The 9,713-nt window shown below is 55.7% G+C and overlaps 1 non-coding gene and 31 pseudogenes across 1 annotated transcript; all 32 read right to left on the bottom strand.

The window, feature by feature from the left end:
* Window positions 1-746: 746 nt before the first annotated feature.
* Window positions 747-865, bottom strand: LOC137554523 (5S ribosomal RNA; annotated as a pseudogene).
* A 271-nt stretch (window positions 866-1,136) lies between these two features.
* LOC137554502 (5S ribosomal RNA) lies at window positions 1,137-1,255 on the bottom strand (annotated as a pseudogene).
* An 82-nt stretch (window positions 1,256-1,337) lies between these two features.
* LOC137554113 (5S ribosomal RNA) lies at window positions 1,338-1,456 on the bottom strand (annotated as a pseudogene).
* Window positions 1,457-2,912: 1,456 nt separating this feature from the next.
* On the bottom strand, window positions 2,913-3,031 carry LOC137551128 (5S ribosomal RNA; annotated as a pseudogene).
* An 81-nt stretch (window positions 3,032-3,112) lies between these two features.
* Window positions 3,113-3,231, bottom strand: LOC137552508 (5S ribosomal RNA; annotated as a pseudogene).
* A 272-nt stretch (window positions 3,232-3,503) lies between these two features.
* Window positions 3,504-3,622, bottom strand: LOC137552333 (5S ribosomal RNA; annotated as a pseudogene).
* An 81-nt stretch (window positions 3,623-3,703) lies between these two features.
* On the bottom strand, window positions 3,704-3,822 carry LOC137551360 (5S ribosomal RNA; annotated as a pseudogene).
* Window positions 3,823-3,903: 81 nt separating this feature from the next.
* On the bottom strand, window positions 3,904-4,022 carry LOC137554130 (5S ribosomal RNA; annotated as a pseudogene).
* An 81-nt stretch (window positions 4,023-4,103) lies between these two features.
* LOC137554193 (5S ribosomal RNA) lies at window positions 4,104-4,222 on the bottom strand (annotated as a pseudogene).
* Window positions 4,223-4,303: 81 nt separating this feature from the next.
* On the bottom strand, window positions 4,304-4,422 carry LOC137553158 (5S ribosomal RNA; annotated as a pseudogene).
* An 82-nt stretch (window positions 4,423-4,504) lies between these two features.
* LOC137554533 (5S ribosomal RNA) lies at window positions 4,505-4,623 on the bottom strand (annotated as a pseudogene).
* Window positions 4,624-4,704: 81 nt separating this feature from the next.
* Window positions 4,705-4,823, bottom strand: LOC137550667 (5S ribosomal RNA; annotated as a pseudogene).
* Window positions 4,824-4,904: 81 nt separating this feature from the next.
* On the bottom strand, window positions 4,905-5,023 carry LOC137549164 (5S ribosomal RNA; annotated as a pseudogene).
* A 272-nt stretch (window positions 5,024-5,295) lies between these two features.
* LOC137554333 (5S ribosomal RNA) lies at window positions 5,296-5,414 on the bottom strand (annotated as a pseudogene).
* An 82-nt stretch (window positions 5,415-5,496) lies between these two features.
* LOC137553960 (5S ribosomal RNA) lies at window positions 5,497-5,615 on the bottom strand (annotated as a pseudogene).
* An 81-nt stretch (window positions 5,616-5,696) lies between these two features.
* On the bottom strand, window positions 5,697-5,815 carry LOC137554629 (5S ribosomal RNA; annotated as a pseudogene).
* Window positions 5,816-5,896: 81 nt separating this feature from the next.
* LOC137552446 (5S ribosomal RNA) lies at window positions 5,897-6,015 on the bottom strand (annotated as a pseudogene).
* Window positions 6,016-6,096: 81 nt separating this feature from the next.
* LOC137552386 (5S ribosomal RNA) lies at window positions 6,097-6,215 on the bottom strand (annotated as a pseudogene).
* A 71-nt stretch (window positions 6,216-6,286) lies between these two features.
* LOC137547757 (5S ribosomal RNA) lies at window positions 6,287-6,405 on the bottom strand (annotated as a pseudogene).
* An 82-nt stretch (window positions 6,406-6,487) lies between these two features.
* Window positions 6,488-6,606, bottom strand: LOC137550727 (5S ribosomal RNA; annotated as a pseudogene).
* An 82-nt stretch (window positions 6,607-6,688) lies between these two features.
* Window positions 6,689-6,807, bottom strand: LOC137556334 (5S ribosomal RNA). The gene has a single exon (XR_011028988.1). It is a non-coding gene; the product is annotated as a 5S ribosomal RNA (ribosomal RNA).
* An 81-nt stretch (window positions 6,808-6,888) lies between these two features.
* On the bottom strand, window positions 6,889-7,007 carry LOC137558585 (5S ribosomal RNA; annotated as a pseudogene).
* Window positions 7,008-7,089: 82 nt separating this feature from the next.
* LOC137553264 (5S ribosomal RNA) lies at window positions 7,090-7,208 on the bottom strand (annotated as a pseudogene).
* Window positions 7,209-7,289: 81 nt separating this feature from the next.
* LOC137552233 (5S ribosomal RNA) lies at window positions 7,290-7,408 on the bottom strand (annotated as a pseudogene).
* An 81-nt stretch (window positions 7,409-7,489) lies between these two features.
* On the bottom strand, window positions 7,490-7,608 carry LOC137553632 (5S ribosomal RNA; annotated as a pseudogene).
* Window positions 7,609-7,690: 82 nt separating this feature from the next.
* Window positions 7,691-7,809, bottom strand: LOC137552868 (5S ribosomal RNA; annotated as a pseudogene).
* An 81-nt stretch (window positions 7,810-7,890) lies between these two features.
* On the bottom strand, window positions 7,891-8,009 carry LOC137553175 (5S ribosomal RNA; annotated as a pseudogene).
* An 84-nt stretch (window positions 8,010-8,093) lies between these two features.
* LOC137549807 (5S ribosomal RNA) lies at window positions 8,094-8,212 on the bottom strand (annotated as a pseudogene).
* Window positions 8,213-8,295: 83 nt separating this feature from the next.
* LOC137554514 (5S ribosomal RNA) lies at window positions 8,296-8,414 on the bottom strand (annotated as a pseudogene).
* A 683-nt stretch (window positions 8,415-9,097) lies between these two features.
* On the bottom strand, window positions 9,098-9,216 carry LOC137551730 (5S ribosomal RNA; annotated as a pseudogene).
* Window positions 9,217-9,299: 83 nt separating this feature from the next.
* On the bottom strand, window positions 9,300-9,418 carry LOC137551729 (5S ribosomal RNA; annotated as a pseudogene).
* An 83-nt stretch (window positions 9,419-9,501) lies between these two features.
* On the bottom strand, window positions 9,502-9,620 carry LOC137554111 (5S ribosomal RNA; annotated as a pseudogene).
* Window positions 9,621-9,713: the final 93 nt, after the last annotated feature.

Genomic DNA, 9,713 nt, shown 5'->3' with positions numbered 1-9,713 from the left:
AGAGTTGGGCGAACAGTTCGGCTGTGTTAGCCGAACTGTTCGGCTGCCCAACCTGTCATTTCGCTGTGGCTCTTACTTCTTCTGGGTCGCAATGACCCGGAGTAGTATGTCTGCGCTGTCCCGGCGGAGCGCGTCCTAGATCGCGCTCTCGTTGCCGGGCACTCTCTGCGCATGTGTGTGACGTCACTCATGACGTCACACACATGCGCAGAGAGTGCCCGGCAACGGGAGCGCGATCTAGGACACGCTCCGCCGGGCCAGCGCAGACGTACTACTCCGGGTCATTGCGACCCGGAAGTAGTAAGAGCCACAGCGAAATGACAGGTTGGGCAGCCGAACAGTTCGGCTGCAGTTCGGCTAACACAGCCGAACTGTTCGCCCAACTCTACTAACCAGGCCTGAAGCCGCTTAGCTTCCGCGATCTGACGAGAGCGGGCGCTTTCAGCTTAGTGTGGCCGCAAGCGAAATCCAAGGCGCCGTTCCTGCGCCTTGAAGGTGAGGCTTCCCACGTGCTCATAGCCATTGGACCGCAAACCCCCCAAAAAAGCCTGCTGCAGCTGGGGTTCACAGCCACTCTCCCACGCAGCTACTAACCAGGCCTGAAGCCGCTTAGCATCCGCGATCTGACGAGAGCGGGCGCTTTCAGCTTAGTGTGGCCGCAAGCGAAATCCAAGGCGCCGTTCCTGCACCTTGAAGGTGAGGCTTCCCACGTGCTCATAGCCATTGGACCGCAAACCCCCAAAAAAATCCTGCAGCACATAGGGTTCACAGCCAGTCTCCCACGCAGCTACTATCCAGGCCTGAAGCCGCTTAGCTTCCGCGATCTGACGAGAGCAGGCATTTTCAGCTTAGTGTGGCCACAGGTGTAATCCAATGCGCCGTTCCTGCGCCTTGAAGGTGAGGCTTCCCACGTGCTCATAGCCATTGGACCGTAAACCCAAAGAAATGCCTGCAGCACCTGGGGTTCACAGCCGGTCTCCCACGCAGCTACTAACCAGGCCTGATGCCGCTTAGCTACCGCGATCTGACGCTTTCGGCTCAGTGTTGCCGCAGGCAAAATACAAGTCGCCGTTCCTGCGCCTTGAGGGTGAGGCTTCCCAAGTGCTCATAGCCATTAGACCGCAAACCCCCAAAAAAACCTGCAGTACCTGGGGTTCACAGCCGGTCTCCCAAACAGCTACTAACCAGGCCTGAAGCCGCTTCGATTCCGCGATCTGACAAGAGCAGACGCTTTCGGCTTAGTGTGGCCGCAGGCAAAATCCAAGGTGCCGTTCCTGCGCCTTGGAGGTGAGGCTTCCCACGTGCTCATAGCCATTGGACCGCAAACCCCCCAAAAAAGCCTGCAGCACGTGGGGTTCACAGCCAGTCTCCAACGCAGCTACTAACCAGGCCTGAAGCCGGTTAGCTTCCGCGATCTGACGAGAGCGGGCGTTTTCGGCTTAGTGTGGCCACAGGTGTAATCCAATGCGCCGTTCCTGCGCCTTGAAGGTGAGGCTTCCCACGTGCTCATAGCCATTGGACCGCAAACCCCCCAAAAATAGCCAGCAGCACCTGGGGTTCACACTAAGAATGTGGAACTCCGCTCACAACCTCCTTCCACCGACAGTGCAGGAAAGCAGGCTGCCAAGAGCTCAGATCCAAGACTGTAGAAAGTGAAGTCCGCACGATGTCGGTAGAATCAGTATGGCTTTATTCAATCGTTACACATAACAAGCTAAAAGCCAGCACCACATGCTGACATGTTTCGGGCGTTACACGCCCCTTAATCATAGCATAGGCGGACATGAGAAAGGGTGTCTCCTATATGGAATAAGGTTACACCCGATACCACATGTTCAATTGACCCCACCCACAAAGACAGGTGCATATAAAACAATGGGGGAGAAAAAGACACATAGAAAGTCCCCACATTGAACTAGTCCATTACATAAAAGCATTATGAGAAGCATAAAAATGTAAATGCATGCGATTAAGCACCATAAAACACCAAGCAGCATGAATTAAATCCTCTTCATGTAATTCAAGAGATTTAAAATTTAAACATATAAACATTTGTAAACGGAAGACAAAGATGGTCGTTGGGTCCATTTTAAGTGACTGTGATGAGGTCCCATCTAGCATTGAGCCCTCCCGGTGAGCGTGTCCCTAATTGGAAAATCCAATAGGCCTCCCTGGTAAGGAGACGTTTGTAAACGTCCCCTCCCCTCACAGGCCTTAGGACACGCTCGATACCCTGGAATGAGAAAGAGGACATGTCACCTGAATGGACTGATCTAAAGTGCTTTGCTACATTGGACACCTCTAGGGTTAACCAGCCAGCCCCCCTGTAGTGTTCAGCTATGCGTTGTCTGAGGTGCCTAGTGGTGCACCCCACATATTGGGTGTGGCACGAGGAACACAAGATAAGGTAAATCGTGTACCTCGTGTCACAATTCATGTATTGTTTAATGGGAAAGGTCTTACCATTGCAGAAAGAAACAATAGAACGGGTGGGTTTGTGAACAGTACAGTATTGACAGGTTGAAAAATTACATCTATATGAACCAGGGGTGGTCAGCCAACATGGTCGTTGTGTGCTAGAAGGGAGAAGGCTGGGTGACAGGATGCTCCCAAGTGTGGGAGCCCTCCTGCTGGCAAATCTAACTCCCTGTTTGATAATCTGATTAAGAGTTTCATCCGCCTGCAGCACAGGGAGAGATTTCCTCACAATCTGCGTGACCACCTGGGGTTCACAGCCAGTCTCCCACGCATCTACTAACCAGGCCTGAAGCCACTTAGCTTCCACAATCTGACGAGAGCGGGCGCTTTCGGCTTAGTTAGGCCGCAGGCGAAATCTAATGCGCCATTCCTGCGCCTTGAAGGTGAGTCTTCCCACATGCTCATAGCCATTGGACCGCAAACCCCCCAAAAAAAGCCAGCAGCACCTGGGGTTCACAGCTGGTCTCCCACAAAGCTACTAACCAGGCCTAAAGCCGCTTAGCTTCCGCAATCTGATGAGAGCGGGCGCTTTCAGCTTAGCGTGGCCACAGGCGAAATCCAAGGTGCCGTTCCTGCGCCTTGACGGTGAGGCTTCCCACGTGCTCATAGCCATTGGACCGCAAACCCCAAAAAAAGCCTGCAGCACCGGGGTTTCACAGCCGGTCTCCCACGCAGCTACTAACCAGGCCTGATGCCACTTAGCTTCCGCGATCTGACGAGAGCGGGCGCTTTCGGCTTAGTGTGGCCTCAGGCAAAATCCAAGTCGTCGTTGCTGCGCCTTGAGGGTGAGGCTTCCCACGTGCTCATAGCCATTGGACCGCAAACCCCCAAAAAGAGCCTGCAGCACCTGGGGTTCACAGCCAGTCTCCCACGCAGCTACTAACCAGGCCTGAAGCCGCTTAGCTTCCGCAATCTGACGCTTTCGGCTTAGTGTGGCCGCAGGCGAAATCCAAGGCGCCGTTCCTGCGCCTTAAACGTGAGGCTTCCCACGTGCTCATAGCCATTGGACCGCAAACCCAAAGAAATGCCTGCAGCACCTGGGGTTCACAGCCAGTCTCCAACGCAGCTACTAACCAGGCCTGAAGCCGCTTAGCTTCCACGATCTGACGAGAGCGGGCGCTTTCGGTTTAGTGTGGCCGCAGGCAAAATCCAATGCGCCGTTCCTGTGCCTTGAAGGTGAGGCTTCCCACGTGCTCATAGCCATTGGACCGCAAACCCAAAAAAAAGCCTGCAGCACCTGGGGTTCACAGCCGGTCTCCCACACAGCTACTAACCAGGCCTGAAGCCACTTAGCTTCCGCAATCTGATGAGAGCAGGCGCTTTCAGCTTAGTGTGGCCGCAAGCAAAACCCAAAGCGCCGTTCCTGTGCCTTGAAGGTGAGGCTTCCCACGTGCTCATAGCCATTGGACCGCAAACCCCAAAAAAAGCCTACAGCACCTGGGGTTCACAGCCAGTCTCCCACGCAGCTACTAAACAGGCCTGAAGCCACTTAGCTTCCGCAATCTGACGAGAGCGGGCGCTTTCGGCTTAGTGTGTCCGCAGGCAAAATCCAAGGCGCCGTTCCTGCGCCTTGAAGGTGATGTTTCCCACGTGCTCATAGCCATTGGTCCGCAAACCCCCAAAAAAGCCTGCAGCACCTGGGGTTCACAGCCGGTCTCCCACGCAGCTACTAACCAGGCCTGAAGCCGCTTAGCTTCCACTATTTGACGAGAGCAGGCGCTTTCAGCTTAGTGTGGCCGCAGGTGAAGTCCAAGGCGCCGTTCCTGCGCCTTGAGGGTGAGGCTTCCCACGTGCTCATAGCCATTGGACCGCAAACCCCAAAAAAAGCCTGCAGCACCGGGGGTTCACAGCCGGTCTACCACGCAGCTACTAACCAGGCCTGATGCCACTTAGCTTCCGCGATCTGACGAGAGCGGACACTTTTGGCTTAGTGTGGCCGCAGGCACAGTCCAAGGCGCCGTTCCTGCGCCTTGAAGGTGAGGCTTCCCACGTGCTCATAGCCATTGGACCGCAAACCCCCAAAATAAGCCTGCAGCACCTGGGGTTCACAGCCACTCTCCCACGCAGCTACTAATCAGGCCTGAAACCAATTAGCTTTCGCGATCTAACGAGAGCGGGCGCTTTCGGCTTAGTGTAGCCGCAGGCAAAATCCAAGTCGTCGTTGCTGCGCCTTGAGGGTGAGGCTTCCCACGTGCTCATAGCCATTGGACCGCAAACCCAAAAAAAAGCCTGCAGCACCTGGGGTTCACAGCCAGTCTCCCACGCAGCTACTAACCAGGCCTGAAGCCGCTTGGCTTCCGCGATCTGACGAGAGCGGGCGCTTTCTGCTTAGTGTGGCCGCAGGCAAAATCCAAGGCACCGTTCCTGCACCTTGAAAGTGAGGTTTCCTACGTGCTCATAGCCATTGGACTGCAAACCCAAAGAAATGCCTGCAGCACCTGGGGTTCACAGCTGGTCTCCCACACAGCTACTAACCAGGCCTGAAGCCGCTTAGCTTCCGCGATCTGACGAGAGCAGGCGCTTTCAACTTAGTGTGGCCGCAGACAAAATCCAAGCCGCCGTTCCTGCGCCTTGAAGGTGAGGCTTCCCACGTGCTCATAGCCTTTGGACCGCAAACCCCCAAAAAGAGCCTGCAGCACCTGGGGTTCACAGCCAGTCTCCCACGCAGCTACTAACCAGGCCTGAAGCCGCTTAGCTTCCGCAATCTGACGCTTTCGGCTTAGTGTGGCCGCAGGCGAAATCCAAGGCGCTGTTCCTGCGCCTTAAATGTGAGGCTTCCCACGTGCTCATAGCCATTGGACCGCAAACCCAAAGAAATGCCTGCAGCACCTGGGGTTCACAGCCAGTCTCCCACGCAGCTACTAACCAGGCCTGAAGCCACTTAGCTACCTCGATCTGACGAGAGCAGGCGCTGTCGGCTTAGTGTAGCCGCAGGCAAAATTCAAGGCGCCGTTCCTGCGCCTTGAAGGTGAGGCTTCCCACGTGCTCATAGCCATTGGACCGCAAACCCCCCAAAAAAGCATGCAGCACCTGGGGTTCACAGCCAGTCTCCCATGTAGCTACTAACCAGGCCTGATGCCACTTAGCTTCCGTGATCTGACGAGAGCGGGCACTTTTGGCTTAGTGTGGCCGCAGGCACAGTCCAAGCCGCCGTTCCTGCGCCTTGAAGGTGAGGCTTCCCACGTGCTCATAGCCATTGGACCGCAAACCCCCAAAAAAGCCTGCAGCACCTGGGGTTCACAGCCAGTCTCCCACGCAGCTACTTAACAGGCCTCAAGACACTTAGCTTCCGCGATCTGACGAGAGCAGGCGCTTTCGGCTTAGTGTGTACGCAGGCAAAATCCAAGGCGCCGTTCCTGCGCCTTGAAGGTGAGGCTTCCCACGTGCTCATAGCCATTGGACCGCAAACCCCCAAAAAAGCCTGCAGCACCTGGGGTTCACAGCCAATCTCCCACGCAGCTACTAACCAGGCCTGAAGCCGTTTAGCTTCCGCGATCTGACGAGAGCGGGCGCTTTCGGCTTAGTGTGGCCGCTGGTGAAATCCAAGGCGCCGTTCCTGCGCCTTGAAGATGAGGCTTCCCACGTGCTCATAGCCATTGGACCGCAAACCCAAAAGAAAGCCTGCAGCACCTGGGGTTCACAGCCGGTCTCCCATGCAGCTACTAACCAGGCCTGAAGCTGCTTAGCTTCCGCGATCTGACAAAAGCAGGCGCTTTTAGCTTAGTGTGGCCGCAGGCAAAATCCAAGTCGCCGTTCCTGCGCCTTGAAGGTGAGGCTTCCCACGTGCTCATAGCAAACCCCCCAAAAAAGCCTGCAGCACCTGGGGTTCACAGCTGGTCTCCAACGCAGCTACTAACCAGGCCTGAAGCCGCTTAGCTTCCGCGATCTGACGAGAGCGGGCGCTTTCGGCTTAGTGTGGCCGCAGGCAAAATCCAAGGCGCCGTTTCTTCGCCATGTAGGTGTAGCTTCCCACGTGCTCATAGCCATTGGACCGCAAACCCCCCAAAAAAGCCTGCAGCACCTGGGGTTCACAGCCGGTCTCCCACACAGCTACTAACCAGGCCTGATGCCATTTAGCTTCCGCGATCTGACGAGAGCGGGCACTTTTGGCTTAGTGTGGCTGCAGGCACAGTCCACAGCGCCGTTCCTGCGCCTTGAAGGTGAAGCTTCCCACGTGCTCATAGCCATTGGACCGCAAACCCCCCAAAAAAGCCTGCAGCACCTGGGGTTCACAGCCGGTCTCCCACACAGCTACTAACCAGGCCTGAAGCCGCTTAGCTTCCGCGATCTGACGAGAGCGGGTGCTTTCGGCTTAGTGTGGCTGCAGGCGAAATCTAAGTCGCCGTTCCTGCGCCTTGAGGGTGAGGCTTCCCACGTGCTCATAGCCATTGGACCGCAAACCCAAAAACAAGGCTGCAGCACCTGGGGTTCACAGCCGGTCTCCCACGCAGCTACTAACCAGGCCTGAAGCCACTTAGCTTCCGCGATCTGACGAGAGCGGGTGCTTTTGACTTAGTGTGGCCGCAGACGAAATCCAAGGCGCCGTTCCTGCGCCTTGAAAGTGAGGCTTCCCACGTGCTCATAGCCATTGGACCGCAAACCCCCAAAAAGAGCCTGCAGCACCTGGGGTTCACAGCCAGTCTCCCACGCAGCTACTAACCAGGCCTGAAGCCGCTTAGCTTCCGCAATCTGACAAGAGCGGGCGCTTTAGGCTTAGTGTGGCCGCAGGTGAAATCCAAGGCGCCGTTCCTGCGCCTTGAAGGTGAGGCTTACCACGTGCTCATAGCCATTGGACCGCAAACCCAAAAAAAAGCCTGCAGCACCTGGGGTTCACAGCCAGTCTCCCACGCAGCTACTAAACAGGCCTGAAGCCACTTAGCTTCCGCGATCTGACGAGAGCGGGCGCTTTCGGCTTAGTGTGTCCGCAGGCAAAATCCAAGGCGCCGTTCCTGCGCCTTGAAGGTGAGGTTTCCCACGTGCTCATAGCCATTGGACCGCAAACCCCAAATAAAGCCTGCAGAACCGGGGGTTCACAGCCGGTCTCCCACGCAGCTACTAACCAGGCCTGAAGCCACTCAGCTTCCGCATTCTGACGTGAGCGGGCGCTTTCGGCTTAGTGTGGCCGCAGGCAAAATCCAAGGCGCTGTTCCTGCGCCTTGAAGGTGAGGCTTCCCACGTGCTCATAGCCATTGGACCGCAAACCCCCCAAAAAAGCCTGCAGCACCTGGGGTTCACAGCCGGTCTCCCACACAGCTACTAACCTGGCATGAAGCCGCTTAGCTTCCACGATCTGACGAGAGCGGGCACTTTTGGCTTAGTGTGGCCGCAGGCAAAATCCAAGGCGCCGTTTCTTCGCCATGTAGGTGTAGCTTCCCACTTGCTCATAGCCATTGGGCCTCAAACCCAAAAAAATGCCTGCAGCACCCGGGGTTCACAGCCGGTCTCCCATGCAGCTACTAACCAGGCATGAAGCCGCTTAGCTTCCGTGATCTGACGAGAGCAAGCGCTTTCGGCTTAGTGTGGCCGCAGGCAAACTCCAAGGCGCCATTCCGGCGCCTTGAAGGTGAGGCTTCCCACGCGTGCTCATAGCCATTGGGCCTCAAACCCAAAAAAACCGCCTGCAGCACCTGGGGTCCACAGCCGGTCTCCCATGCAGCTACTAACCAGGCCTGAAGCCGCTTAGCTTCCACGATCTGACGAGAGCGGGCGCTTTCGGCTTAGTGTGGCCGCAGGCAAACTCCAAGGCGCCGTTCCGGCGCCTCGAAGGTGAGGCTTCCCACGCGTGCTCATAGCCATTGGACCTCAAACCCAAAAAAACTCCTGCAGCACCTGGGATTCACAGCCGGTCTCCCATGCAGCTACTAACCAGGCCTGAAGCCGCTTAGCTTCCGCAATCTGACGAGAGCGGGCACTTTCGGCTTAGTATTCCAAAAAGAGGTCAATGCTCACAGTTTACCCCAATGAGCCCCCCGTCACCTATTCGCCTCCTCTTAAAAGTAAAAAATATATGCCACAAGAGGTAGCGCTCACTGTGTTCAGTTGGTTAAGGTTGACTCACCCTCAAGGGAGAAAACACATCTTAAAAAAACCTTTAACTAGAAATGCCAATAGGTGCAAAAGACCAAGTGCAAGAGGCCAGACTCAGTACTGTGGAAACCACTACATACATTTACCATCCGGTGCAATCCCTGGTAAAATTGTTTCTAGACCATAACATAGATTGACTTAGATTAACCTAGTCAGTTTAAAGTCCGAGTTCAAGAGACCTAAAATCTATCTAGCATAAAATACATGATATTCCTAACTAATATCAGCATATAAGGCATAAGAACAGTTTCTTCACATCAATTTCCCAAAATGCAGCATCCAATGTACTTCTATCGATTTCAGACAGGTCACCTCCACCAGCACCCTTTGTGTGCCACTCACCCCTGTCCTAGACCAACCAATGAGCCGGTCTCCCATGCAGCTACTAACCAGGCCTGAAGCTGCTTAGCTTCCGCGATCTGACGAGAGCGGGCGCTTTCGGCTTAGTGTGGCCGCAGGCAAACTCCAAGGCGCCTTGAAGGTGAGGCTTCCCACGCGTGCTCATAGCCATTGGGCCTCAAACCCTAAAAAATGCCTGCAGCACCTGGGGTTCACAGCCAGTCTCCCATGCAGCTACTAACCAGGCCTGAAGCCGCTTAGCTTCCGCGATCTGACAAGAGCAGGCGCTTTAGGCTTAGTGTGGCCGCAGGCGAACTCCAAGGTGCCGTACCGGCGCCTTGAAGGTGAGGCTTCCCACGCGTGCTCATAGCCATTGGGCCTCAAACCCAAAAAAATGCCTGCAGCACCTGGGGTTCACAGCCAGTCTCCCATGCAGCTACTAACCAGGCCTGAAGCCGCTTAGCTTCCGCGATCTGACAAGAGCAGGCGCTTTAGGCTTAGTGTGGCCGCAGGCAAACTCCAAGGCACCGTTCCGGCGCCTTGAAGGTGAGGCTTCCCATGCGTGCTCATAGCCATTGGGCCTCAAACCCAAAAAAACACCTGCAGCACCTGGGGTTCACAGCCGGTCTCCCATGCAGCTACTAACCAGGCCTGAAGCCGCTTAGCTTCCACGATATGACAAGAGCGGGCGCTTTCAGCTTAGTGTGGCCGCAGGCAAACTTCAAGGCGCCATTCCGGCGCCTTGAAGGTGAGGCTTCCCACGCGTGCTCATAGCCATTGGGCCTCAAACCCAAAAAAACACCTGCAGC

This window comes from Hyperolius riggenbachi, chromosome 2, assembly GCF_040937935.1.
Source record: "Hyperolius riggenbachi isolate aHypRig1 chromosome 2, aHypRig1.pri, whole genome shotgun sequence".
Classification (NCBI taxonomy): Eukaryota; Metazoa; Chordata; class Amphibia; order Anura; family Hyperoliidae; genus Hyperolius; species Hyperolius riggenbachi.
The sequence above is the reverse complement of the archived record's forward strand: the minus strand, read 5'-3'. Positions and strand labels throughout refer to the sequence as shown.